Source organism: Procambarus clarkii, chromosome 32, assembly GCF_040958095.1.
Source record: "Procambarus clarkii isolate CNS0578487 chromosome 32, FALCON_Pclarkii_2.0, whole genome shotgun sequence".
NCBI lineage: Eukaryota > Metazoa > Arthropoda > Malacostraca > Decapoda > Cambaridae > Procambarus > Procambarus clarkii.
The window spans coordinates 30,811,422-30,838,469 of NC_091181.1; the positions used below are offsets into that span (position 1 = coordinate 30,811,422).

Below are 27,048 nucleotides of genomic sequence, written 5' to 3' on the forward strand. Positions count from 1 at the left end.
CCAGGTAAGTCCACTACGGGCTCACCATAGCCCGTGCTACTTGGAACTTGTTCCGAGTAGCCTTCAACGTTCATTCATCAATGAATCAATGTCGATAACGTTGATTCGGCGTTGCTTTTAGATATTGTAGCCCACGGAACTCTTACAAACACCTCCGAAGAATACCTGATCAACCAGGCTGTGATTCATACGTCCGGGTGGGAGCAGGCGCCTCCAACAGCCTGGTTGACCAGACGAACAACCGGCAGCTGAGCCATGGTCGGAAGCCGGGCCGCGGGGCCGTTGATCCCCGGAAGCTACAGAAGGTGGCTGTCTAGTTTCACAAGGTAAAAAATAAGCGTCTTATCTAAATGTGTATCATACTGAGACCACCACAAGAGCAGGCGGGAGAGCGCCTCAGACCAGATGGTTGTATAGATATACACACACAGTATAGTGGCCTTACCTTACCAGCTATACACACAGCGAAGACAATGCAGGCACAGACTCGTGCACCACCACCACCTGCAGTGCTGCAGGCTACACAACACTCACCATCAGTGCTCCTGAGAGAGCCACAGAGTTGAGTTGAGAGGTGTATAAACACTGCCTGACTAACACCAGTGTAACGAGTGTGGCCATATGATCACACCTCAAAGATGATCAAGGTATGACGGGCACTGGCACTCCTTGTGCAGCCAACACCAGTACGGTCAGGTAGCAGCAACACACAAGCCCTTCATGGGAAGAGCAACACAAGCCCCACGGGTGGGGAAGATGCCACCCGGCACCACAGCAGGATCATTACACAGTACCATCATGGCACCAGTGTCACTCTGAGAGCGAGCACAGGTGCGTAAAGCTAACCTTGCCATTCACGTCCTTGGTCAGGGTCAAGGTCACAGGTGGGATGAAAGAGAGGGAGGAAGCTGTTAAGGGAGAGAGAGGGAGGGAGGGGGGTGCAGACTGAGGTAAAAACCGGTCTTCCTCATTCCTCCCTCCCTCCCTCCCTCCTACTAGGGCTGGTGTACGTGGGAGGGCGGGCAGGGGTGAGCGCACTCCATCGCAGAGGTAATACTGATCACCGAAGTGTTTCTAGCAAGCTTCGTTATGGTTTAATCCTGTGAAACATTAACCTCTTCCCTCTCTTGACGTTCCCAGCGGCTAGTGCTGACGGTGGTCACCTTCTCTTGTCAGACATTTTGTTCCTCAAACGCTGTTATGTTCACCGACACCACCACCCCCTCCCCCCCCCACCATGGTGAACTGTGGCTCTGTGTAGGTGTTGATCTGCTTACCCTTCCTCACATGTTCCAACACCCGTTACCTGCACCCTTCCCAGCCCCTCCCCTGCACCCTTGCCAGCCCCTCCCCTGCACCCTTTCCAGCGCCTCCCCTGCACCCTTCCCAGCACCCAACCCCTAATCGCGTGTGTGTGTGTGTGTGTGTGTGTGTGTGTGTGTGTGTGTGTGTGTGTGTGTGTGTGTGTGTGTGTGTGTGTGTGTGTGTGTGTGTGTGTGTGTGTGATACAACACCTCCCCCTACACATGATCTGCACCTCCTGCCTCAGTCCTAACACAACAAGGGGCCACAAGCTCCCATCTTGCATGCTGCAACATATATTCCAAAATTCATGCTCCAAATTGCAAGAGTAATGTGGGACTCAAGCCCGGGCCAGGATCTACACGACGAACAAGGACACGAATGCAATAAGACTCAATACAGATCATCAACAAGACAGAAGGCTCCAGCCGCCACTCAACCAAACTTTACTGCAACTTTAAACTCACCACAAAAAGACATCTTAATTTTCAAGGTGCATTACTTGTTACACAGAAGCGGTTTGTGTTTGGGAGTCCATGACGGCGTACCCTGCACCCACCAGAGCGTGAGAGGTCGACCCCCCTGGGTGGTGCAGCGTGAGAGGTCGACCCCCCCCCCTGGGTGGTGCAGCGTGAGAGGTCGACCCCCCTGGGTGGTGCAGCGTGAGAGGTCGACCCCCCCCCTGGGTGGTGCAGCGTGAGAGGTCGACCCCCCCTGGGTGGTGCAGCGTGAGAGGTCGACCCCCCCCCCCTGGGTGGTGCAGCGTGAGAGGTCGACCCCCCCTGAGTGGAGGAGCGTGAGAGGTCGACCCCCCTGAGTGGAGGAGCGTGAGAGGTCGACCCCCCTGGGTGGAGGAGCGTGAGAGGTCGACCCCCCTGAGTGGAGGAGCATGAGAGGTCGACCCCCTGAGTGGAGGAGCGTGAGAGGTCGACCCCCCTGAGTGGAGGAGCGTGAGAGGTCGACCCCCTGAGTGGAGGAGCGTGAGAGGTCGACCCCCCTGAGTGGAGGAGCGTGAGAGGTCGACCCCCCTAAAATTAGGAACATTGCAAAGACAAATATATCTAATGAGAATCGGATGATGTAGAAACACTACAGGACGATATAAACAAATATTATGATAAGCATATTAGTACATGCAATTCGAATGTTTACAAAATTAAGGTTCTAATATTGGAATATAAAAAAAAGAGAGGGAGCAACTGTCAATCTACTGGGCTCTGTGTGTGTGTGTGTGTGTGTGTGTGTGTGTGTGTGTGTGTGTGTGTGTGTGTGTGTGTATGTATGTGTACTCAGTTGCGTTTGCGGGGGTTGAGCTCTGGCTCTTCGGTCCCGCCTCTCAACTGTCAATCAACTGTGTACTGTGTGTGTTTACTAGTTGTGTTTTTACGGGGGTTGAGCTTTGCTCTTTCGGCCCGCCTCTCAACTGTCAATCAACTGTTTACTATTTTTTTTTTCCACACCACACACACACACACCCCAGGAAGCAGCCCGTGATAGCTGACTAACTCCCAGGTACCTATTTACTGCTAGGTAACAGGGGCATTCAGGGTGAAAGAAACTTTGCCCATTTGTTTCTGCCTCGTGCGGGAATCGAACCCGCGCCACAGAATTACGAATCCTGCGCGCTATCCACCAGGCTACGAGGGTGTGTGTGCGCGCGCACGCGCGTGCATGCTCCACCCCACGATCCCCAATACCTCGTGCCAACGACCACACACAGGTGCCTGTGGTGTCAACGACCACAAATGCTCAAAATGGAAATCTACCAAGTTGCGAGCGTCCATGACTAAGCTCAGCCTAATGATCGCGAATAACGTGACACGCGCACGCACACAGTTGATTGACATTTTAGAGGCGGGACCAGAGAGCCAAAGCTCAACCCCCGCAAGTACAACTAGGTGAGAGAGAGAGAGAGAGAGAGAGAGAGAGAGAGAGAGAGAGAGAGAGAGAGAGAGAGAGAGAGAGAGAGAGAGAGAGAGAGAGAGAGAGAGAGAGATAGAGATAGAGAGATAGAGAGATAGAGAGATAGAGAGATAGAGAGATAGAGAGATAGAGAGAGATAGAGAGAGATAGAGAGAGATAGAGAGAGATAGAGAGAGATAGAGAGAGATAGAGAGAGATAGAGAGAGATAGAGAGAGATAGAGAGAGACAGAGAGAGACAGAGAGAGACAGAGATAGAGAGAGATAGAGAGAGACAGAGAGAGATAGAGAGAGATAGAGAGAGATAGAGAGAGATAATGAATCAGTCTCGGTGAAACCTCTCTTGGGCCTCTCTGTCCCGGCCAACGACTGTGTCACTGTTCTCTCTACTCGCCCATGGACACGAAGAACAAGAAAGCGTTCTAAAATGTTCTACAAGTTCTTCTATATTAATCACATACTATGCTCATATAGCTGGTAAATTTCAAAAGGTTCAGTGATACTTTCCACACCTGGTAATTGTCATGTCCACACTGTAATGATAATTTACATTTTCCAATGGTCATTTTCACAATTGTTAATTAGTACTTACTTACACACACAAATATCAATCATATGAATGAAATATTCATATCAATCATGAATGAAATATCACTTATCAATCATGAATGAAATGTCACTTGTCAATCATGAATGAAGTATTAAGAATGTCAGGACAAATATAGGGGCACAAAATCTTCTCCAAACACGGAGAAACGCCTTAAAAGAGACATTCTAAACTGAATGACCTCGCCCCATTTGTATTGAAGAACTTCACTTTGTCCACTATATTAAACTCGTGTTTACAACTGTACAACTATCACTAATTACCTTCCATTCACGCACTGTCTCCGTGAAAGGCGGCCAGCGGCCCAGGAAGAATCCCTGAGGGCCCCTGGGTCATCCCTGAGAGCCCCTGGGTCTTCCCTGAGGGCCCCTGGGTCTTCCCTGAGGGCCCCTGGGTCTTCCCTGAGGGGCCTTCCTGACACATCAATGGCCCCCTCTCCTCCTCCTCCCCCATATGAATAGTCTGCCTTCCCCAGAGTGGGCTCCGCGGCGCCCTGACCGTTTACGGAATTACCCTGGTCGCCGGGGTATTGTGCACAACAATATCCCGGTAATTCAATCTCCCCCCACATGTAGTCGGGACAGGAAGCTCTTTCAGGGCGTCTTAACGCACGCACACGCACGCACACGCACGCGCACGCACACACACACGCGCGCGCACACACACCTCACTCGCATCAATCACACCTGTTGATTGACGGTTGAGAGGCGGGACCAAAGAGCCAGAGCTCAACCCCCGCAAACACAACTAGGTGAGTACAACTAGGTGAGTACACACACACACACACACACACACACACACACACACACACACACCTACCTCAGAGGGCCTCGCGGCTCACACAGTGGGAGACAGGTGGTGGACAGTGTAAGAGGCAGGCGTGGGTGCTGTCGGGTGGGTGGGTGGGTGGGCGCGCCACAGAGAACCAGCCAAGGTGAGCAACATTCTTGCTTGCACTGAAGGAAGAACACTGTGGTCGTCACCCCCGCCCCCTCCCCCCCCCCTGCCCACTACAAACACAAAAACAGTGTTGTGAGAATACTGGTACAATACCCCAAGACCCACACACAACAGCCAAGGGGCGGGTGTACGACCCAGCGAGGCTGCCTCCAGGAGGCCATCTGGGTCACCCCTAAGTCAACGCTCCTGAGGGTGACTCCCCCAGCAGCGTTCACTCCACGCTGCCTGTCAACGCCACCACATGGAACTGATACAATCTTCCAGGCTGTTGCTATTCTCTCACACCGTGCCAACCTGTCATATATATATAACGCTCGTGGCACTTTAATGTGTCGCAGGGGCGATGCTATCGACCACAGCGTCAAAATCTCGGTGCCCTGGGAAGCTAAATACACTGCAATAGTAACGCAAGCTCACAGTAGGGTGCTTGCGTTACTATTGTTACGTTACTATTGTTACGGCCCAAGGAGGCGGTTCACCCCAGCATGGAAAGTCAGTAGGTAATATAAACGCGTTGAAGTAACTATCCAAGGAGAGACACGTCGCTGTATTACTCAAGATACACATAATTTTATTTTTTTTTTAATTTTGCCCCGAGGGGCGAGTTTATTGGGCAGCGCCACTCATCCTGTGAGTGGACACACCGCCATAGCAGCATGTATAACACTCCCCAATAGGAAGAAAACCCGCTGGGTTGGTCATCCTGTCACTTGTACCCAGACACAGCTGGGACTTGCTTAGCTGTCTCAAGTGAACAGATTATCAAACAAAAAGATTAACATTCGTCAACCTTTAAAATCTTACGTTATCTTGCGGGTGCAAAATGGGGGGAATCTTTTAAGAACAGTATCTATATTTGACCAATAGTGTTTAACTAACTCAAATAATGTGGGGTTTATTATTCTACACATATTTCTAATGACTTTTGGATGTCCACACTCTCAGATAGTGGTCAAGGCGGTGTCTGTCATTCTCATCACAGATTCTGTAACTCCGTTGCTCAACTATTGGTTCCATTCCGAATCTCAATGGATATTTGTATCCAAGACGGATTCTTGCTATTACTGATTCTCTCCCGCATCCACCTCCTCTTCGTCCATAATGATTGGGATTGCCAGCTGCAACCATGTTGTACCAGCGTACAGATTCACTGATTTTTTGTTCTATCCTCCTTTCCTCAGCAACCTTGTTACGGTGACATTGCCTGACAATATCTCTAATTTGTAGCGGAGTCTTGGGTATGAAGTGCTCAATGTGGTCTCCTTCAGCAGCCAGCACATCTGCTCGTTCATTTCCACAGATTCCAACATGGGAGGGGATCCACAGAAACTTGACGACTCTTCCTTGATTGGTAAGTACTCTCACCGCTCTCTTGATCACACAATATGAGGGATTATGTGATGATTGAGGTTTACTTTTGAGGTGATGAGGTGATTGAGGTTTACTTTAAACAAATTTACTTAATACTATTTTAATGTAACATGTATACAAGACCAATACTTTCTGAAGTCTGACCAGAGGAAGACGACAACACTTAACTAGGCCAGTGAGTTGGAACATTTGCGTCCAGCCACGACAAGGACGCAAGTGTTCCGCCATGCCCACAGGCCTCCCCCCGCGTAGACCTCACAAGCCGAGGACGATCGCACCTGCAGGGGCGCACCTGGTTCCGATCCATGGACCGTAACCAGGAGACGCATGTACAGGCCATCCTAGCCCCCGGACAGGAGAAATTTGGGGCTGTGAGTGCGAGGGTCCTGTGAGTACCGAATACTGTAACTGACTGATTGATGAAGATTAAGCCACCCAAGAGATGGCACGGGCATGAATAACCCTTGTTGTTTAAGATTCAGCTACTGGGAACAAAACGCTCCAAGTAGCACGGGCTATGGTGAGCCCGTAGTGCACTTACCTGGCACAGGAACGGGGCTAACTTGTGTCTGAATAACCCGTAAGGGGTCCTGTAATATAGGCAGAGGTGTAATGTATGGTGAATGTCGTAGATGGTGGTGGTAACGGAGGTTGTGGTAGTAATGGTGTTGATGGATGGTGATGGGGGGCCTCCATTATAACACGGGGGAGAAAGCACGCCATCTGCACTACTGGGACTTGGACTGCAGACTTCAGTACAGGCGAGGCAGCGTCTGCACGCCGGCACTGCGCCCGCCATAACCACCATTGGCACCCGAGTAATGAGATATGGGGGTACGAGCAGTAGCAGCGGGGGATGGTGGCATTTCCTGGGCAGGCAGCTAGGCGCTGGGAAGGTGGTGGCAGGACCCGCTAGGCACGACTAATTGCCTGTCCTCTCCACCAGGCCCACACACCTCCCACAGTAACCGGTTTGCCTCCGCCCACCTGCCACTCCGCTCCCGAATATCCATGACAACCAGGGGAGAGGTTGATCACGTTACCGGAGTGCACCGGGTGACCTGGAGGTGCACCGGGTGACCAAGGGTGCACCGGGTAACCGGGAGGTGCACCGGGTAAGAGGACCATCCACCGGTCAGGGTAACACAGGACCTTCACCAGAGGCCGGATCCAACAACCATTTAAACATCTACTTACGAACCAGTACATCTTCTCTCATACCCTTGGCGGCTTTGATGACATTTATTAAACAGTTTACCAGCATCTAAACTCCCCTTCAGTTGTTGTTATTGTTGTTGTAAACAGCCTCCAAGTCCTCCTGAGCTCGTAAACTGTTTAATAGATGTAAACAAACCCGCCAAAGGTTGACAATAGATACACAGGTCCGAAAGTACTTGGTGGCAAAGCCCTGTGGATTGATCAAGTTTATTTACGAGTCCAGGTCGATGACCACTAACACGGCGACTTGGTGCACACTCCAGGAAGACAGGCGACGAGTCACAATAACGTGGCTAAAGTATGATGACCAGACCACACACTAGAATGTGAAGGGACGACGACGTTTCGGTCCGTCCTGGACCATTCTCAAGTCGATTGTGAGAAAGGTCCAGGACGAACCGAAACGTCGTCGTCCCTTCACATTCTAGTGTGTGGTCTGGTCATCCAGGAAGACGTTCACAAGGACCACTAACACCGTGACTCACTGGGCCAGCTGTCATCTTACCCCGCTGACACACAGCCACCACCACCGGCTACCAGGAGGTGTGTGTGTTGTGTGTGGCAATACCACCATTACTCGGTGCTTTATTGTGGCCCGCTCGGTTACTCCCTGACAAGCGGACACAATTTTCTGTAATGATTGAGCAACAAGAAGCAGAAACTGCCGTCCTGGGCGGCATCCCCCCCCCCTCCCCCTCCCTCCCTCCCAGTAAGTAAAAGTGGAAGAGGTGAAGGAGTATTGCTCCTTAAAGGAGTATTACAAGGCGGTGAAGGAGTATTCCTCCTTGAAGGAGTATACATTACAAGGCGGTGAAGGAGTATTCCTCCTTGAAGGAGTATACATTACAAGGCGGTGAAGGAGTATTCCTCCTTGAAGGAGTATACATTACAAGGCGATGTAATATTAGTAAAATCAGTAACGTGTAATTTTTTGTTTATTCTTCTTCAAAGTTTTCAAGAGCTTAATAGCTTCTCTGTTGTCCATAGAGATTCCTTAATTAAATCTCTGTCGGGGATTCCTACTGGGACTCGTCTCAATAGTACAGTGGTAGCGATTTAGCTTCACGGTTGTGTGGTCAACGGCTCGAGTCTCTTAGTGCCCAAGTAAATTATTATTTTATTTTCATGAGTGTGGTTGACAATATTATATATTGATTGTCAACCACACTTTGTTGATATATATCAGAGAGAGAGAGAGAGAGTGAGGGAGGGAAGGGGGAGGGGCGGAGAGTGAGAGGGGGGGGGGGAGGGGGGGGCGGAGAGTGAGAGGTAAGCAAGGTGGGGACACTGGTGAGACACACACCGTGGGGGACTGGACTTTCCCCCATGCACTGGACCTTGAGCACTAGTGGTCATCACCACCGCCTCCCCCACCCCTCGCCCACGTTCAAGCCTTCAACACGTCAAATGACCGTTAATTAAGGATTGACACCAATCACACAGCGCCACACTTCAACAACCACACGAAAAACCGACTCAATAGTTTCTAGAACCCAAAATCCCCACCTCCCACCCCACCACCCTCCACACACACACACACACACACTTGTCTTAGGGAGAGACCGAGTCCTGCCGACCAAAGTACAGGTAATTTCCCACACTGGTGAGAACTGGAGCAAATCACGCCACCGAGCGGTGGTCCAGTGCCTAAGGGGGAGAGGTGGTGGGGAGAGGTAGTATACCCGTGTGTAACGAGGTTCCCAAACAACCGGAAGACCGGCAAACTATCACACAGTCGTTATAACCCCTTTCACCGTTTCATTTCTCAGGTTCCCCGGCACAAGTCTCCACTAATCTCCGCAATGGTAATTGTTGATATGTTGTGTCTTTATCCGGCAGGGCGTCACGCCTCTCCCGCGCAAAGCTCCAAGTCAGCCTCAGACACCATGGGCCGCGGTCATCACGCAGCTGCCCCGAACTACTGGGGAAAGTTATTTCTGGGATCGTTCTTGGTGGCATTGGTACACCAGACTTCTGTATATCCATACACCAGGCGTGTGTATGACCAGTACACCCATACACCAGGCGGGTGTATGACCAGTACACCCATACACCAGGTGTGTGTATGACCAGTACACCCATACACCAGGCGGGTGTATGACCAGTACACCCATACACCAGGTGTGTGTATGAGCTGGGAGTGTGTGAGAGGGAAGCCACACGACCACGGGCCCTGGAGGACCTAAGTGGATAAGGTCATCAGGAAGGCTTCCCCCCCCCAACCCTCCTCTGGCCACGTCTCTTATTGCACACCAGGAGGGGAGAGGGGGAAGGCGCCCCCTAAAGCCCCCTCTCCGCCCATCACCCTGCCCATGATCCCTATTACTTCTCGTAGCAGCTTACAACTGTAACGGTGGTTACCATACAGTAAATATCGCGACCTATTGGTACAGTGGGGGGGGGGGGAGAGTGTACATCACCACACACACACACACTAGGCTCTGTGGCCCACCGTGTACACCATTAACAACTACTAACGAGGACTCGTAATACTCTAGACGCTGCCAAAAGAAAGTTGATATGACTTGGCGACATTCCTGGGAATTAGCCTACAGACTTGAGTATTACTTGCATATCGACCGGTTAGGGAGAGAAAAGTCAGGAATTTTGGAGCAGCCAAAGTCCAGAAGAAAGCACTCACTCACTCTCACTATCCCCTCCAAGATGTTAGGAAACAAATGCGAGCATTTTGTGGAGGAATTTAAAGTATTATAAGCCAGGGTTCACCACATGATCCTAACTCAGCAGTGGCCAATGTACTGGAGAAAGCAGCAGCAGTGTTTTGAATTTCCACGAGGCTACACGCTGTTTGTTATCCACCTGAACACCGCCAGTGGGAACTTTCTCTGGGATTATTGAGCGTGTTTTAGGGTACTTGAGGCTCAAATGGTAACAGTGAGTTTCCTTTTCCTGACAATGCCAGGGCTTTCCCATTGTGATGGCCGAGAGTCCTGGTAGAGAGCACCGGGGACTGGCGCTCACGAGCCGATTGATTGATGAAAATTAAGCCACCCAAGAGGTGGCACGGGCATGAGTAGCCCGTAAATGGCAGATGTTTGGAGTGAATGTTATCTTCACCAGTGTCAACACAGATACCAGTGTCAACACGGATTACCTGGTCTATTTCGTGTTGGTGCCTCGAGTGCCTTGAGGCATTCTGGCAGTTGGTGTCCTGCGCCTTGTGTCATCATGCAGGGTATTGACCACTGAACAGCTCACACGGGCCGTCATTACCTTCCTGGTGTGTACTGTCTCAACTCCCTGCTGCCCCCCCCCCCACACACACACACACTTCTGTATACCTCCAGGCACTTCCCAGAGTTTCTGCAACTCCTCAGCCTGAGGTCAGGCCTCTCTTGTGTTACCTTGATTTAAAATGTTGTTGTTGACAGCGGCCCGTACGTCTGCGTTACGCTCCAGCTGTATGAAGTACTCATCAAGCCCCACACTCACTAATATGTATGTATGCTTAATCTGTAAGTACAATACACGAAAGCACTGTATCACTGCTCACATGTAAACAGATTTCACCGACTGTCAACGAGCATTGCTTGTATATCACCAACCAACATGTGTGTTCGGCTAACTATATATACCGTACTAATCATTAACTCAAGGCCAAAATTACACGACTAACAATTCGTTTAGTCATGTCACCCATATGTACTCGCCTAATTGTACCCACCTAATTGTGCTTGCGGTGATTGAGCTCTGGCTCTTTGGTCCCGCCTCTCAACTGTCAATCAACAGGTGTACAGGTTCCTGAGCCTATTGGGCTATGTCTGTTTGGGCTTTATGTATAAGTGTTTACATACGTGTGTATAACCACATGCACTCAACACTTCGCCACAGGAGAGAGCCAGCTTCCCTCGGCTTCATACTAAATTTCAAATTTCTACAAGTTTCCCCCCTTCGCTTGTAACTCTCCATCCTTACTTTAAAGCGAGAAGAGGGGTGGGGGAGAGCTGGCACTACCACCACACTGTAGGCGCCGCTGACGGAGAAAGTACAGCAGGAAGGTTGGTGCGTGTAGTACGTTGACCCGCTCTTCCACCCACTCCTCCAGACACACCACACGCCCACACCCGCCCACTCTCCACATTCACAATAACAAATGATCCATATACAGACGATGAGTCACAATAACGTGGCTGAAGTATGTTGACCAGACCACACACTAGAAGGTGAAGGGACGACGACGTTTCGGTCCGTCCTGGACCATTCTCAAGCCGATTGAGAATGGTCCAGGACGGACCGAAACAACGTCGTCGTCCCTTCACCTTCTAGTGTGTGGTCTGGTCAACAACAAATGATCCATTTTCAGCACTTCCCTGCCCCCGCCTGCATGGGAGACTGCCATAGGAAGCACCGTGGGGCCGTCACCGTGGGGCCGTCACCGTGGGGCTGTCACCGTGGAGCCCCACTCCCACCTTGCCAACACCTGGTCGGCCCCGGCCGGTCTACCTGCCACACCACTGACACTTTCAACAACACTTTCTATGTCGAAGAATGATCGTGGTCCAGTAAGCGGTGTGTCTGTGTGTGGGGGGGGGGAGGAGACCACGGATCACAATTCCCACATTAGATTTCCTCGCGTAATCTATTAATGATCAATTATGGAAGCATGATTAAAATGCCAAACCTGTGACTGGGCTCCGCCTCTCATATTATTCCTAGGTGGCAGTAAAAAATTAATAATAACTTGTTTTATGAGGATATGAACACTGAAGAATTACAAGTATGAAACCTTGAGATGAAATTATGTTCATAACAATAATAAAAGGTGCAGACGAGGAGTCACAATAACCTGGCTGAAATATGTTGACCAGACCACACACTAGAAAGTGAAGGGACGACGAGGTTTCGGTCCGTCCTGGACCATTCTCAATCGGCTTGAGAATGGTCCAGGACGGACCGAAACGTCGTCGTCCCTCCACTTTCTAGTGTGTGGTCTGGTCAACCAGCAAAAGGTGCTTGGTGGATACCACCAGCAGCCCACCTTGTGTGGAGCCAGGCTGGGGGCACCACTGTAGAACCCCCAGCCTGGTAGTTTTGCACACCACTAGATGAGTCCCGTCGCGAGCACTAGGCAAGGAGCCAGGGCGGCCAGGAATGTGGCATCTTCCTAGAGAAAAACAATCCCAATAAGGCATCGTCCCAATAAAAATCGAAAAAGACGTCCCAATAAGGCATCCCCTCATCCTGCCTCCCCTTACATATGTATATAATTATGTATGTGTTTGTGTTTACTCTCACGTAACAACGTGTTGGACTGAAGACGGCTACAGGTCCCCCCCGCCCCTAAGAGAGGAAGGTCCATGCATGCTGCAGCCTCCTTGAGCGGTGGTCGGGGGCCATCACGGAGGGCTGGCCGGCCTCCTCACCACCACCTACTCTCTCCTGGGGTTTCTCTCTACTTATCTACCGCAGTCTCCTTCAAGTGCTGTGGCATCGTGTCTAATTATACCTGCATCACCAACCGCGGCGTCGTCTCTCCAGTTTCACTTAAAGCCACTAACAAAACTACGCTATCATGTGCATTACAGTATAACCGCAGCTGAACTTGTCAAGAACACGTGTGCAACCGCAGCTGAACTTGTCAAGAACACGTGTGCAACCGCAGCTGAACTTGTCAAGAACACGTGTGCAACCGCAGCTGAACTTGTCAAGAACACGTGTGCAACCGCAGCTGAACTTGTCAAGAACACGTGTGCAACCGCAGCTGAACTTGTCAAGAACACGTGTGCAACCGCAGCTGAACTTGTCAAGAACACGTGTGCAACCGCAGCTGAACTTGTCAAGAACACGTGTGCAACCGCAGCTGAACTTGTCAAGAACACGTGTGCAACCGCAGCTGAACTTGTCAAGAACACGTGTGCAACCGCAGCTGAACTTGTCAAGAACACGTGTGCAACCGCAGCTGAACTTGTCAAGAACGTGTTCAACAGCGGGATGTCTTGCAACTCTGACAGCTGAGTGGACAGCGCTTCGGATTCGTAGTCCTGAGGTTCCGGCTTCGACCCCCAGTGGAGGCGGAGACAAATGGGCAAAACGTTTCTTTTACCCTAATACCCCTTGATACCTAGCAGTAAATAGGTACCTGGGAGTTAGACAGCTGCTACGGGCTGCTTCCTGGGGGGGTGTATAACAAAAAAAAAAGAGGCCTGGTCGAGGACCGGGCCGCGGGGACGCTAAGCCTAGATATCATCTCAAGATAACCTAACCCCCCTCCCCCCCTGCCTGCTGTTCCAGGTGCCCGCGGGACTCCGCAACACTCACACCTCAACACACGGAGACTATTGATATTAACTTTATTACTACTGTCAGGAGTGGCACGGTAGGGACCTCAATGACACTGCTCTTGAGAACGTTCAGCCCGCCTCATTCAGGGGTGACCACCCCGCCACAACTACTGGCCTGTTGGTAGTTACCTGTAGTTGGCTGTTGTTGTTGTTACAGATTCAGCTACTAGGAATAAGTTTCAAGTAGCACGGGCTATGGTGAGCCCGTAACTTACTTGGCACAGGAGCGGTCTGTAGTTGGCGCTACTCACGACTTGTATACAACACCGTTGATGTGTGGCTGTGTAACACCACTGGTGAGGAGCCTTAAAACACCACTGATAAAGGCCCCATACAACACCACTGACAAGGAGAACTACGGGCTCACCATAGCCCGTGCTGCTTGGAATTTTTTGTTCCAAGTAGCAAATCTTAAACAACAACAACCACAACCACTGACAAAGGTTCAATACGGACAAAACCTGGTCACATTCAAGGCACACGTGCTGATTGGGTTATTTGTTTCAGCCCGGTTATAGTGACTAACTCTCTACAACGGGCACCTGTATATTACTGAAGGTGCTGACAGGAGGCCACCACAACCTTTGATACAATTAACAGCTCGGATTCAGTACTAAATATTACCCAACGACTAACGACGTAAGGCGATTGAAAAGACGAAATTTACGGTCACGTTGGGCATGGAGACGTTCACATGGTGTGCCAACTGTGTACAAAGAAAACGGGTTTGGATGTATGGGAGCAATAGCTATCCTAAATTTCCCATTCCCATGACAAAAAAACAAAAATCTTATGGGAAATGGCATTTGATGGTGCAAATTTATGATAGGAAACGCTACCCCTCTCCCCAGCGTAGCAAGATTGATTGATTGATTGATGATGATTAAGCCGCCCAAAAGGTGGCACGGGCATGAATAGCCCGTAAGTGGTGGCCCTTTTGAGCCATTACCAGTATCAACAGATGATACTGGAGATCTGTGGAGGTGCGACTGCACCCTGCGTGACGGGAGATGTCTCCCGTGAGCGTAGCAAGGCTGTATATACCTTAATATTGTCATTTGTGCAAGGGATAGGCTTCGAGAGGATGTGGTTGGTGCCTGGCCCTCGACACCACAGGAGCAGCTCAACACAGTCTTGTGTCGTGGAATGTCTTGGTGTCAGACGTTGGGTTCAACTTTAACATTTCTTAACCTTTGTTTAACTCACTTGACCACCTCCTTGTGCCTCACTCTCCTCACTATCACCTCTTGACCACCACCTGGTGCCTCACCCTCCTCACTATCACCTCTTGACCACCTGGTGCCTCACCCTCCTCACTATCACCTCTTGACCACCTAGTGCCTCACCCTCCTCACTATCACCACTTGACCACCACCTAGTGCCTCACCATCACCCCTTGACCACCTTCTGGTGCCTCACCCTCACCCCTTGACCACCTCCTTGTGCCTCACTCTCCTCACTATCACCTCTTGACCACCACCTGGTGCCTCACCCTCCTCACTATCACCTCTTGACCACCTGGTGCCTCACCCTCCTCACTATCACCTCTTGACCACCTAGTGCCTCACCCTCCTCACTATCACCACTTGACCACCACCTAGTGCCTCACCATCACCCCTTGACCACCTTCTGGTGCCTCACCCTCACCCCTTGACCACCTCCTTGTGCCTCACTCTCCTCACTATCACCTCTTGACCACCACCTGGTGCCTCACCATCCTCACTATCACCACTTGACCACCACCTGGTGCCTCACCCTCCTCACCATCAACCCCTGACCACCTCCTGGTGCTTCACCCTCCTCACTATCAGCCCCTGACCACCACCTGGTGCCTCACCATCCTCACCATCACCCCTTGACCACTTGAGTTGAATGTTCGCGTTCACTGTGTGTTTAAGGGGGTCAGTTGTTTCTCAGGGGTCAGGAGCATGTAGGTGGAAGGGAGTGGGGGGGGGGGGGGGCTGGCGTGTGTGGGGCTGGTGGGGTGGGGGTGCAGGAGCTGTGGGGAGGTGCAGGAGGGGGTGAGGAGCAGTAATCCCCCAGGGCGTCCCAACAACGGAACACAATCTGCCACACACACCTTCCTGTAAGTGACATTTTACAATACAAAATACCATCCACAGTTGGGTGTGAGAGAGAGGGGCAGCTGGTGGTGTGAGGGTGGGTGTATCCAGGTCTCCCCCCGCCCACCTACACCACCACCCACCTCACACCGTTCCCAACGCTGCCTTAAGGCAAAAAAGAGTCAACAAAGTCAGGTACACGAGACTAAGCAAATTATTAACCAGATCAGCGGCCATTAATGACCCTGGAATGAAAAGATTCCTTGTTTGTATCTTATCTGTAAGGCTCTCGTCCCAGGCCTCGACAAGCTTAATGAGACTTGTGGGGTATTAGGGTCAAGCCTCCTAGTTTAATTTAAGCCTAGTGACCGATAATTATCATAGCCGTAGTCTCCAGTAGTGGCCAGGGGACTGTGGGACACAAGCCGCAGTGTCAGCTCACCTGGCCACACTGAGACAGACACTACACACGTGGCCACACCTCACCACACAGGGCCAGACACAACACACCTGGCCACCCAGGGGACACTAACAACTACCTCCGTTACAATGGCTCAGGTGTTGCCTGGCCCCCAGCTCCTCCACGCACGATAACCACCTCAGTATACACTACTACACACCTCAGTATCCCCCTCCACCCCACCACAATACTACTGCTCAACCATTACCCAGTTAATAAAAATATAAAAGTGGTAATACAAAAAAGTGCAGCTCTTGCAACACTGCAACCCTTCTAGGGCAGCTGCATACATGCACATGTTCCTAAAATGATAAAAACTGAATATTAGATTTCCTGGAGTGGGAGGGAGGGAAGAAATAGGGGAGGGAATGAGAGGGGGAGAGAGGGAAGGAGAGAGGAGATATTGGGGGGGAAGACTAGGTTGGAGTAGAGGGGGAAGAGTGGGGGGAGGTAAGGAGAGAGGGGATCTTGGGGAGACGTCAGAAAATGTAGAAGGGCGAGGAGAAAGGGAAGCAAGGAGAAAGGGAAGCAAGGAGAAGGGGGGGGGGGATAAAGGAGACAGTAGCGAGGGGGTGAGATTCTGAGAGTGTGTGTGTGGAAGAGACCCGGACACCACCGGATACCCCATGCAGTATCAAATGTAAACAAAGACACCACAGACAGTTTCCCCCTACACACCGTTACCACAGAAGAGACCAGGACACAGCCTTCCACACCAACCCATCCCTAGCAGACGCTCACAAGGGACCTCCATATACCAGGGACCAGATTCACGAAGCAGTTACGCAAGTACTTACGAACCTGTACATCTTTTCTCAATCTTTGCCGGCTTTGTTTACAATTATTAAACAGTTAATGAGCTCCGAAGCACCAGGAGGCTGTTTATAACAATAACAACAGTTGATTTGGAAGTTTTCATGCTTGTAAACGGTTTAATAACTGTAACCAAAGTCGTCAAAGATTGGGGAAAGATGTACACGTTCGTAAGTACTTGCGTAACTGCTTCATGAATCTGGCCCCTGGATAGTACCTGGATGGAGTTTTGGAAGTTCCTCTACTCCCGAACCCCGGGGTGCCCAGGCTTGACTTGTGAAAGCTCACACCTCAAGCCTCCTTACTCACATATGTTCACCCCCAAGACGCTAAATCCTTTATACGTGATGGTTAAGAGCCAAAAATGCAACCTGAGGCCAACAAGACCGACACGAGCACTCTTTGGCTGCTCCAGGACCCACCATGGACCCGCTTCAGAGGCCGAGCTATTAAGACAGCCTATGATCTTGTCAGATGACCCACCCAGATAGCCCCAGACCTCACCTGGTGTTGAGCAGGAGTCGCGAGGCGTCACACACTGGCAAGCTGCTCCTCACCGCCTCGCCATACCTGCCACCAGAAACGTACAATGTAAATATCTCTTCTCAAGTCATCACCTTTTACAAGACTTCAATAAGAAACATTTTGCCTTAAAACAATTTAATTAATAATTATTAATTAATTAATTAATCTAGTTATTTTATACTACCTCAAGTTCAAGTATGTTTATTGAGACAAGAAAGAAATACATCTCAAAGGGATAGAGTAGCTTAGGCTATCTCTACCCCACTAATACTACCTCTAATATATCCAGTAGGGTCCAAAACCTGTACCGGCATGAACATTACTACGTCATAATGACTTCATATACAGAAACATTTTTATATTATATATGTAATCATAATTAGTTTAGGTTAGGTGTGCTAATAGTAATATTCATATTAATATCTGTGAGCCTCTCATTAATAAACTAGATTCAAAAAAGTCTTTTAAAGAATGTGCATATCAAGTTGTCAACGCCTGTAGACAACCCCCCAAGGCGCAAACAACAGTTCCCGTGATCCCTTAATTAGCGCTTGTACCAGCGAGGGGCGACCATGTGCACCAGATCACAAGAAAACACTCATTATGGCCTATTTCCCGCATTTTCTGGCGGGAGGGTTACCACCCGCGCGCACGGCCATCACGCGCTGCTTAGTCCAAACAACCTCTCATTTATACCACATCTTTAGTCAATGTACAACTAAATAATAATAGTAATAAATGTTAAAAAAAATGCCCGCTATCATGACAATTATAAGCAATGTGTTATAATATAAACAAGTTATATTAACTATACAGGTGAAACCACAACGCTGGCAACCGTCTCGGCGGACTTCCTGACAACATGGGGGGGGGGGGGGGCGCCAACGGTCGGGGAACTTTGGTCCTTCAGGGCGCTTGTTTCACCTTAATATTTGTCATCTCTTCCGTTTTTACGGTGTAATTGCTGTATGAGCCGGGAAGAGTGCCACGCTGCCACACCGCCACAGGCCGTGTGGTGTTCACACGTAGCGGCAGCGTTCTCCAGCGAGTTCCTTTCTAACCTTTCAGGGACAGGGTCATGAGCAAATTGCAACTTAAATTTAAAACAATAGATAACATTGCATAATCTAAAGCTAAAAATGCCAACTTGCCAAGGCCTAAAGTGGCAAATTTCTGACGCAGAACTGTTATACTCAAATTCTGTCAGTTGAAATGTAACCAATCACAGGCGAGTAGGCCTCTGACGTCATGCCAGACAGAGGAGCATCAGGCATGCTCCCAGCAGCTCAGTTATCCTCACAGGCTCATAGTAGAAGGACCTCGGCTAGGCAGATATATACCTTGCAATCTCAGTCAATACAGCCTATGGGTGTCGGAGGAATGATTACAGACATGTCAGGCTCAGTGACTCAACTATTAAGTCAAACTTCCGGACTCCAACAATTATTTGGCATTTCTTCAGAGTTTATAAAATTGTTGGTGGAAGTCCACTTTAACAAACCTAAAATACTTTTGTAAGAAAAGTGGGTTTTTGTTTTACCTCTATGGCAATGGCTCAGCAATGACACTAGCCCTCAACAGTTGAGTCAAGATTAATTTAGCCGAACAAAGCGAAACCCACATTAAAAGACGTCTGTCTGCTCTACTTACTACTAGACCATTAACTCTACAACCTTGTAGGAACTAGACCATTAACTCAATACAGACCTGAAAGAACTACCAGACTATAAGCTTTTCACGACCTTACGGGAATCACTAGGCTACGCTAACTCTACAACCCTGCGGAACCTCTGAGCTATTAACTACCTGCAACCCTCACGGGAACTACCGTCTTGCACAACGACTTCCTTGTACATTACCTCAGCGACGTTCGCTCCATTGCATGAATTTCTTATTTGTGTTTAGTCATAAAAAGTCAGGTATATAGTTACCCGCGTTCCAAAGTTTAGTTACCAGCGTAGTAACCAGTGTATAGTTACTAGTAAGTAAACAAACATTCCGACTCGGGTACCAACGGGCACACACAGTTTGTGTGTGAAAAGCTTTGGAAATATTCGAAAAGCTGGTGGTGTTCTCGTAACACCAGCTCTCACACACCAGGCAACACTCCCACACACAAAATGCAAGAAAATTAAGAATACAATAATTGCAAACTAATGCTACTTTCTGTTTATATGTTTTGTGTGTGGACAGACAGGCAGGAGAGTTATCCAGTAGACAAAATATTGAAATTCTTGCAAGGCAGGATCAAGTAAAAATAACATTGAGGTTAAACGTTTAAGGCTCATGCTCTGTGATATGAAACATTGGTTTACTGAGAATTATATAAACTATATGTATTGTAATATTTTCCTTGAAAATTGATTTATACGAGTTTTATATTGTATATTATTTAATAATAAAAAAAGCTTTCTAGCCTTTCTCAAATGTTATATATACAAAACAAGAGTAATAGGATGTATATAGTCGGTCTATTGGATGACAAGATAATACAGGGTGCATTGATAAGTCAATAAAAGGAACAACTGAGACTCATAGGCTACATTCTTGATACTACGAAAAGCCTATATCTGAAAATGTTCAGTTTTTGGCTTCATCTCTGGCTTGATGCCTTTAGGATAATGATATTTTAATATATTTACCATTTCAGCACTGAAAAAACTCAAAATAATCTAAAATATCAAATATTGTTTTGTTCTGAATACAAAAGTTTAGTAGAGTTTGTAAAGCGCGCACACGTCTGCCAGCCCGCCCAAACAACGCCCCAAGTACAAGCCTTATGCAGCAGTAATATCAAAACCAAAAGTCATGAGCTATCATAACGGCATCTTATAACGTAGCCACAATATCGCTACAAGGACATGTCCCCCCATCACTTCATAGTTGTACAGCATGTCTTTGAAACGTTCAAAGTGAAACACACAGCAGAGAGCTGGTGTGTCTAAACTTGGTACAGCAGAATGACGCTTGCTTTCCCTCGATTTATGGTTAATGGAGGAGAAAGTTGGGCCTGTTATGACCTCTGGTTCCCTCTACTATTTTGCTGGATGCGCTTACTATACAAGATGGCGCTTTGGAGGCAGGCTGGCCACCTCCCTCCAGGTTTTGGCAAGATCAGGCTCGCCACCTCCCTCCAAGTTTGGCAGGATCAGGCTGGGCTACCGTTAACTGTGACAGGGACGAATCTCCCAACCCTGAGTTTTGCATGTGTAAACTCTGCGAGGAGAAACCGAGTCATCATTGAGTATCCAGCTACTGGACTCTTCAGACCTGCCAGGTACCAGGAGTTTTGTAATTACTTTGTCGACTCTCGTGTTTTTCACGATATCCTTATACTGCACCGCAAATTTACAAGCTCAGGCTACTGATCGCATGCCCCCTGCATGATGGGGGATTTCTTAGCACCACATACCCAGCTCTTGACACTATGTAACCGTTCATATTGTCTAGGGTAGCTGCATAAATCCAGATGTACCTAAATGTACTTGGGAGTACTAAGTTTGAGGGTTGGAAGCCTCCTCATAGCCTACTGATTTTATTATTATTATTGATGTCAAGTTGACATTATTATTAATTCTGATGTCAGGTTGACAGTACCGTGAATATCGTCTGCTGGTATTTTGCATGGGGGAGGAAATAATGCTATTCTGTTCATTCACCCTAAAACACCCTGGAAAAAGCAACTGAATACCCAGGCAGGCGCCACGTTGCGTTCAGGAATCCATCCATCCATCCATCCATCCATCCACACACACACACACACACACACACACACACACACATACACACACACACATACACACACACACATACACACACACACATACACACACACACACACACACACACGCACACACACACACACACACACACACACACACACACACACGTGTGGATTCTCCCCCTACGTCAAAATATTGCTGGTCACAACTTTCACGCCCTGTGACCCCTAACCACACGGTATTAGTATTATTATTTACTGTTCCAACTTGTTCTCTCGTACATGTTCTTTCATTCATACCGTATTTCCCAACCCATCCTCCTGTTTACATAGTACTTTATGTAACTGTGTACCATAGTACAAATATTGACGTACTAAGCAATTAGATCATAGAACTTTGTATTATTATTCACTTTATAGTCGGTAAAAATGAAGCTAAAAAACAAAAAAATATTCCTAGCCTAGTATAGCACACACATGTACTAGATTAAGCCTCGCATATCGTGTATTAGGCCTAGGAAGGTTAGCTTAGTTTGTTTTTGCAATATAAATAGACAATCTTTTTCCTGTCTGTCCAAATTCAATACTACCGATTTCTACTTTCTAATTTCTTTTTTTTTTTTTGCAGGGATATTTCTACGCGGGCCCTAAGCCTCTGGCTGGCCCACTAAGTGTTGCTTGTTTCTGTTTTACTTGGGCGGAGTATGAGTATTTATGACTCGTATGGTCGCTTCAGTAAGATTTTGTCATGTGTGTTTAACAACTTCTGCTCTGTTGAATCTAAGTTGAAATCTTAATGGGTTTGTAACTGCGCACTGTGTTAGATAATGTTCCAGTGGTCTGTTGTGGTTGTAACTGTGCACTGTGTTAGATAATGTTCCAGTGGTCTGTCGGGCATATCTCCACAGTGCTGACATTTCCTCTCATCTTCCGCTAATTTCGTTGCCCGTCTGTATATGTATTATGGTCCTCATCCTTCCTACAAGCACTACCAAGACAGGAGGTTGGACTGTATAGGGGGGTAGAAATAGCCTAAGCTACTCTATCCCTTTGAGATGTATTTCTTGCTTATCTCAATAAACATACTTGAACTTGAACTTGATGGACTGTATTTCCATATAATCCTGCCATAACATTTTATTAATTATTTTTGTTATGGTTTTATTACTGAGAGTTTAGCGAAGTATTTTCAATTCTTTTACAGTTGTGAAGGTTAACTAGCCTAGCACTACAGGCTGGGGAACATTAGCATGATGAAGGCGGCAGCAAGTGGGTTACCTTGGCTGGGCGTGTACCACCACCACCGGCCAGCGCCACACCCGGGCGTGGGCCAGCGCCACATCTGGGCCTGCAGGTGTGGCAGGAATACTGTATGTGTACTCAAACAGTAGTAGAAGCAAAGGACAATCATGTGTTTGCACTAGATACCATAAAGGGGCATGATAGGAGGGGGGGGGGTGTTGTTTATTAGTTACACATAATTAAAGTAAACTTGCTGACCACTTCATACTGGTGAAGAAACTCTTTAGTTTCTGAAATAAAAAAAAATACAAGCCTTGTCTCATTATTCATCTCATTACCTGTTAACGGTCTTGAAATAGAAATTCTAGCTTGTACGACGTATCCCCATAACCTGAAAGTATTCTCCTGTGTTATCTATTTCATTTTTGGATTCATTCTGTTAATAAAGCGTTTAAGGAAGCCCCGGATGACCAGTAAACACGGGAGTCTAAGCAGTTGTTGTTAAAGATTCGCTACCTGGAATAAAAAGTCCCAAGTAGCACGGGCTATGGTGAGCCCGTAGATCTCTCTTCTGTCTAAGCAGGTAAGTAAATCATTAACGAGTAGTTCAGGAGTGTCACCTGGGAACGACCCGGCGCCGGCCAGGGGGAAGGGGGAGGGGGGAGAATAGCTCTCGACACGCCTTTTATTGTAGGGAGCAAAATCGGGTTGTTATAGAGGGTTGAGAGCCAGGGCCAAGAGCCAGGGGCTGAGAGCCGGGACCGAGAGCCGGGACCGAGAGCCAGGGACCGAGAGCCAGGGACCGAGAGCCAGGGACCGAGAGCCAGGGGACCGAGAGCCAGGGGGACCGAGAGCCAGGGGGACCGAGAGCCAGGGGACCGAGAGCCAGGGGACCGAGAGCCAGGGGACCGAGAGCCAGGGGACCGAGAGCCAGGGGACCGAGAGCCAGGGGACCGAGAGCCAGGGGACCGAGAGCCAGGGGACCGAGAGCCAGGGGACCGAGAGCCAGGGGACCGAGAGCCAGGGGACCGAGAGCCAGGGGACCGAGAGCCAGGGGACCGAGAGCCAGGGGACCGAGAGCCAGGGGACCGAGAGCCAGGGGACCGAGAGCCAGGGACCGAGAGCCAGGGACCGAGAGCCAGGGACCGAGAGCCAGGGGACCGAGAGCCAGGGGACCGAGAGCCAGGGGACCGAGAGCCAGGGGACCGAGAGCCAGGGGACCGAGAGCCAGGGACCGAGAGCCAGGACTGAGAGCCAGGGGACCGAGAGCCAGGGGACCGAGAGCCAGGGACCGAGAGCCAGGACTGAGAGCCAGGACTGAGAGTGCCACCAAGAGCGGAGCAGGAAGGCGCGTTACATCAACAATATTTACCTTTCTCAGCCAAGAGTTCACCCACTCGTTCCTGACCCCTTCACTCAACAAAGGAACAGGACCAAATGAGTCTATACACGAGAGAACACCGGTGAAAGGGGCCGCAGGAAGAGACGAACAAGGGATCCAATGAACGGGATAAATAAAGGAGCAGCCGCGTCCAACAACCTGGTTGACCAGACAACCAACCGGGAGGCCTGGTCGGGAGACCGGGCCGCTGCCACGTTGATCCTCGGAGCCATCACAAGGTACCCACAAGGTAGGTAGATGGACAAAGCAGTTGGAAATGCGGGTCCCGGGAGCTAAAACTCAGCCCCAGCATACTTTATGAAGCAGGTACACACACTGTTGATTGACAGTTGAGAGGCGGGACCAAAGAGACAAAGCTCAACCCCCCGTAAGCACAAATAGATGAAATAGTACGAAGACTACAGTACGTACGAAAATAGTACGTACGAATAGTACGAAATGAGTACGAAGACTACAATGTAACCAATGTTGGTCAGAGTGACTGAGTCTGAGTCAAACATTGCGCTCTTCAGTTAACTTTCACCAAGTTCTGCTCCTCATCCTACTCCGTGTCTCCTATTTTTTTCCGTTTAATTCTCTTCCGTCTCCCCTTCCTTCCTTCCTCCTGACCGTTCCGCTTTCACGAGCCGTTGGTCGTCTTCCGTCATGTCCTGCAAGTAACATGAAGGTGTTCATGTACAAGGGACACGTGCGGAGGGCTGCTGCTGCATGGTCGGTGTGTTCAGTGAGAACTTGTCTGTACGGAGCTCCTCGCTACACTTCATAACCCGTGAAGGTTTTCTCCTCCTGATGACTGCACGCACGGTCTCTCTCGGCGCCATAATGTTACATCAATTACAAGCTCTCAAATAATATTTTTTTAACTTGGGAACCCAGACAATGAACAACAACAAAGTATTTTCACACTTATACATATCTGTGTTACAATTAGCAAAAATTCATGAGAATATTAATCCACAGAGAAAACTTGATCCCTTGAGCCCCTCCTTCACACACATGCCAGGTTGGCCAACATAAGAATGGTCTTTAGAAGGCGACGAGTCACAATAACGTGGCTAAAGTAATCGACTTGAGAATGGTCCAGGACGGACCGAAACGTCGTCGTCCCTTCACCTTCTAGTGTGTGGTCTGGTCAATGGTCTTTAGAAACTTGTGTAAAGAAACATTCAGAACCTTGTATACCACATATGCCAGACCAATCCTGGAGTATGCAGCTCCAGCATGGAGTCCATATCTCGTCAAGCACAAGACTAAATTGGAGACGGTTCAGAGGTTGGCCACCAGACTAGTACCCGAGCTGAGGGGTATAAGCTACGAGGAGACTTGGGCTGAGGACCCGAGTATTCCTTGTTGCGGCGGTCGGCCGAGCGGACAGCATGCTGGACTTGTGATCCTATGGTCCTGGGTTCGATCCCAGGCGCCGGCGAGAAACATTGGGCAAAGTTTCTTTCACCCTATGCCCCCGTTACCTAGCAGTAAAATAGGTACCTGGGTGTTAGTCAGCTGTCACGGGCTGCTACTTCCTGGGGGTGGAGGCCTGGTCGAGGACCGGGCCGCGGGGACACTAAAGCCCCGAAATCATCTCAAGATAACCTTCCTCGATCAAGCATTTTACTAACCATTAGCTTGAAGTCGGTATTACGTAATTATTCGGTATTATAATTATATGCAATAAGCGGATAAGTTCGAGTTCACATTGAAAATCTGTAAAGAATAGAATGGTATGAACTGCACACTACATATGTATGCCCTCGTGACACTCGTGCGACAACATTCGCTCTCGCCACTCATACGTAAAACCCACATAAGTCAGTTTACGACACACTTCGGTGGCCAGTCAACCAAACACCAGAACACTGAAGAATGATACACTATCTCCAACACTTGTTAAACAATGAACGTCCATTAGTAAACCAACTTATCTCAGGTTTAAGATTCACAAACACCACAGGTCTCCTACCTGTCGCCCTCCTCACCCTTAATTAAATCGGCCAACCCACAATTATTTACACATCTCTAACCCTGTCCATGGAGGACAGAAGAAAATGTATATATGCTGGTTAGCATTGTAAATGTGTGGCCAAGTCTGTGGTAGAAAATAATAATAATAAAAAAAATAACCATTATTATTCCAACTAAAAATATTTTAAACCAAATATAGACCACTTAGATTTACTGTTAACTGCACAAAATGGAAACTAAAACCATTCGCAAACTTTCTAACAAAAAAATAATTGGAGAGAGGCGTGAAGTGTTTGGAAGTGGGGAACCACCCCACACAGGCTTAGGACATGCACCCCACACACCAGACCAGACGACACCAGGCCCAAGGTGTCAACTATTTTGTTGAATTATCTGCATGTCTCTTGCAAATTGTCTATACAGTATACCTAGGTCATAAAAGTATTTGTGTGTACGTCTGATAACATACTACTTGTGAAGGAGGAAATAAATATGTTTATCTCTCAGAATGTTCGGTAATATGTTTATTTGTGATGTGTGTCTATGTATATATTAACACGTTGTACTGAATGGGGTGAGAATAGCTTGAGCTATCTCATCCCTTTGTGTGTATTTTACCTCAATAAACTTATTTCAATTTCAACACCCGACACTATTAAACACATATTTAACTTCGACAAATGAACCCGGAAGGAAGGAATTAAACGAAGCGTGGAACGGTTAGATATTTTGGCCCCGGGAAATCAACGAAAGAAAACGGAAAATACATTGCCTGAAACTACTGTCATCAAGGAACTAGCCGACTCTCAATGCTCACTTGGCCTCAGGACGCAACACTGCTTCTGAACACACAGAGATCACACTAACGTGATGCATCACATGAACAAATCCACAAGGGCCGGGACGAGGATTCGAACCTGCGTCTGGGAGCATCCCAGACACTGCCTTAATCGACTGTGCTACGACAGGGTAAAAGGGTTGAAACAGAAGTTCTACTGAACTAACCCTTTTACCCTGTCGTAGCTCAGTCGATTAAGGCAGTGTCTGGGATGCTCCCAGACGCAGGTTCGAATCCTTGTCACGGCCCTTGTGGATTTGTTCACGGCTTCTGAAGGTGACTCGGGTTTAGAGAAAGAGTGAATATCAGAAACAGCCGCAACAAATGGGTCAGAGTGCGAG

The 27,048-nt window shown here is 48.7% G+C and overlaps 1 long non-coding RNA gene across 1 annotated transcript in view; it reads right to left on the bottom strand.

The window, feature by feature from the left end:
* The window catches only part of LOC138370608 (uncharacterized), a 77,983-nt gene that overhangs the window by 25,454 nt on the left and 25,481 nt on the right, over positions 1 to 27,048 (bottom strand). The window contains exon 2 of the long non-coding RNA XR_011230170.1: positions 17,522 to 17,587. This is a non-coding gene — a long non-coding RNA (uncharacterized lncRNA). The remainder of the gene's footprint in view (positions 1 to 17,521; positions 17,588 to 27,048) is intronic.